Raw genomic sequence first — 3,723 nt, forward strand, 5'->3', positions numbered from 1 at the left:
GCTGCGCACCAAGGGTTCCCCGAAACGGATTGGCGGCCGGGCTGGCGGCGGCCGGGTGGACCCGGCTGGGAAGACATTTCGAGCGGAGGCCCAATTAAAGTTGGCACACTGTGGCTGAGGGGCCTTCTAAATTCATCACGATGCCTAAAGTTGGAGAAGGAACCCCGAAACTGGAGGGCTCTAGAACTTGTTTCGGATGTTGTCTGATGACAGTGTAGCGGCGGCGGCGGCGGCGGCGGCGGCGCTGGGCGGCGCGCCGAGAGGGTCGGCCTGGGGCCGCAGCAGAACAGTAGCGGGGCAGCGCATGCTTGACCCCCCGGCCCCCGCCCCGCCACCACCCCCGCGGCGGGACCTCTGTTCCTTGGGCCCTTCCAATACAATGGTCGCCGACGCCGACACAGGCCCGAGCGGCTACCGGGCACCGCGGCCGGCTCGCCGCCAGCTCCCCCCTCCCCTCCTTTTCCCCTCCCCAGCCTCACCTCCATGCAGAGGGGTCCAAGGCACTGCTGCGATGGACACATGTCTGCCCCCTCTCCCTCTCTTCCCCACAGGAATTTTTAAGAATCATTGTTTTTGATTCTCGAGATATTTCGACGGACAGGAAACGGGGAATAGACGTCGGCGGAGGCGGCGACAGCGTGCAATCTGTGCCGGTCACGAGAGGGAGAGGAGAGAGGGAGGGAGGCAGAAGTGGAGTGGAGAGATCGGGGTGCGTGCATGGCACTAGTGAGCGCTCCGCTCCACCCGCTCCGCCTCACCGCGGAGGACACCCCGGTTAGGAGAGCGCCACTGCCGCGAGAGCCGCCCTCTGCGGTACGAGAAGGCCATTAGTGCAAACTTTAGGCCGCAAGGCCGCGCTCACGGGGCGGGGCGGGGCGGGGGCGCTCCCTGAGTGCCGCGCGCTCCCCGCATTGCTATCACATATTCAGCACTGTAAACAGTGCGGCGGGACACGGCCGACCATGGTAATGTGGAGGCAACAATGCGAGACCAGACCGCCATACCGCCTCTCCTCGCCGGGCCGGCCCCGCCCCGCCCCGCCCCGCAGCGCGCGCACGCCCCGTACCGCCTTAATTGTCTCGTGTAGCCGCGCCGGCCCGGGACGGTGAAGGAGCACCACCCCGCGTGGTCGCCGGGCTTGGTGACGCGCGTCCGCCCTAGCTGCTGCCGCGCGGACGAAAAGGGATTCATGTTTTCGCTGACTCGATGTAAGCTTCAAATGTTTCTGCCAACTATGACGATCTCCAGCGGCCGCGTGTCGAGAGGGAGAGAGAGTTCAGAAGGGGCGCGGAGCGCTCGGCGGAGCCGGCCTGGCGGCTGGCTCTCGGCGCGAGCGGAGCGGGCGGGCGCGCTGGGCCGCCTGTGCATAGGCCACCCGCCTCGGAGGGGTGTCGAGCGGGCCGGGGACGGTCGGCTGCCGGGCTCTCCTAGGCGTTCGTTGTGCGCTTCTCCGTTGTGCTCGCTGCGCCTTGATGCGCTGACCCACGTGTGTTCCAGCCACCTCGCCTCCAGCCGTGCACAGCCGCCGTGCCACGCTACGCCACGCCACGCCACCGCCCAGGCCGACCCGACCGGCTACTGTATTACACTCAGTTCCCTGAATCATTCTCCTCTGTGTCTTATTTTTTATTGGCCGCCCAAGACTCCCTGGACAGCGATGCGGCGGCGTGGCGAGGCGTGGCGTGGCGTGGCGGGGCCGAGTGCGCCTGCCCGGCGCAGTTCAGAGGGCCGAACGAATGGCCGCCGGGCCGGCAGCGCCACGCCCGGCCACGCCAACGGCGAGCGTTGCAAGCGAGGCTGTAGGCTCCGGGGCGCTCGCTCGTGGTCTCCATATCGCCAAAAACAAGGACGGCGCGGCTGAACATCAACGGCACCGGGCACCAGGCCGGCGCGCCCTGCAGCACAGTCCACGGCGAGAGGAGAAGATCGTCTCTCTCTTTCTCTCTCACCAACCCGGCCCTGCCGGCCCCGCCACTGGGCCGCCTCTGCCGCTGATGCTGCATTCCTCATGGGAACATGGCGTCAAATTGCCGGGCCGGGCCAGCGGAGCGCACACGGTCAGCAGGCGGGGCAGATGAGCCACGCCGAGCCACGCCCGGCCACGCCTAGGGCACGGTGAGCGTCCGCGCAGAAGTACCTCCAACCCCCACCTTCGAGGAGAAGCGGGGAATGCGTGTAATAGGGGGCGTCGATCTGGCAGCACTTTCGATTTCGACTTTTGGATACCACCAAAAAGTTTCGGTTTTTTGTGCTGATTTCAGAAATGACCTCGTTTTTGCGATTGGACAACGACTTCAACTCCCTACCGGACGTTTTATGCGAAAAAGCGGAGTTTTTGTCCTTTCCCTGATGTCATCTTGAACCGTCGGGGTGGCTGTTGCATGGTCGGGTGGTCACCTCTGGCACTAAATACAACCTTTGCAGCTCGGCCGAGCCACCAGACACCTTCTTAGTGTGTCCCAGACCTCAATTTTTATGCTTTTTTCACTAAAAATTAATGGTTCTATAACTATTTTCGAGCTTTCTGCGGGTTTACTGACGACCCAGTCAGTATGTACCATGGCCAAAGGTGGTAAAAAGGTGTACTGGGGTAGGAAGGACACAGACCAGCCCCCGGCCCAAGGCTGGGTTGCGCAGGGGAAGGGGAAAAGTGGTGGGGGACGAATCCCCCAAATCGGCGAAAATCAGCTGCACTTGCCGTTAGGGTGCCAATAAAAATAACAATTGTTGATTTCTCCAAATATTCATTCGGTTCCTGGTAGTGGACCTAAACATAGGTTCTGAAAAAAAAAATGAGCCTGATACCTACCGATTTGGAGGTCGCGTAAAGCTCCCAAAGTTTCATTTTATTTCTTTCATTTGCTTATGAAGGCAAAATATTGTAGCGGCGCTTTAAACTGATTTGAGAACACGACCAGGGTGTCCCTAGACGTATTTTGACGCAAGGAATCGATTCCCATAGTTCGTTTGAGTCTACCAGTCTATTTTGTAGCCTCAAAACTCGCAAAACGCGAATTTTAGGCGGTTCTTTCGACATTGGGAAACGATCCAGGCGTCTCCGTGGACGCCTTAGCATCTGAGGACCGATTGAAAGGTAGATAATAGATGTCTCTTCATGCTCTTTCGTTTGCAAAAATCGGAAATGTCTCTAGCGCACTCTTCCTTTAAGTAAAAAATAAGGAAAGAGAAAAAAACACCCAAAAATGGGCTAAAAGTAAAGAATGTTGCGTTTGCACGGAATTTTTTTTTTTTAAAGCTCCTACAAGTGTTGTTTGATTACTAAACCTAAAACAGAAGCCAATTGTAGGACATTTGAACATTTTCTCTCCCACAAAAATGCAACATTTTTTACAAACCCCCTAAAATTCGCGTTTTTTCGAGTTTTGAGGCTACAAATGGACTCGTAGACTCAAACGAACTATAGGAATCGATTCCTTGCGTAAAAATACGTCTAGAAACACCCTGGTCGTGTTCTCAAATCAGTTTAAAGCGCCGCTACAATATTTTGCCTTTATAAGCAAATGATAGAAATAAAATGAAACTTTGGGAGCTTTGCGCGACCTCCAAATCGGTAGGTATCAGGCTCAAATTTTTTTTCAGAACCCATGTTTAGGTCCACTACCAGGAACCGAATGAATATTTGGAGAAATCAACAATTGTTTTTTTTATTGGCACCCTAACGGCAAGTGCAGCTGATTTTGGCCGATTTGGGGGATTCGTCCC

This window comes from Frankliniella occidentalis, unplaced genomic scaffold, assembly GCF_000697945.3.
Source record: "Frankliniella occidentalis isolate FOCC.00 unplaced genomic scaffold, Focc_3.1 Scaffold97, whole genome shotgun sequence".
NCBI classification, from domain to species: Eukaryota; Metazoa; Arthropoda; class Insecta; order Thysanoptera; family Thripidae; genus Frankliniella; species Frankliniella occidentalis.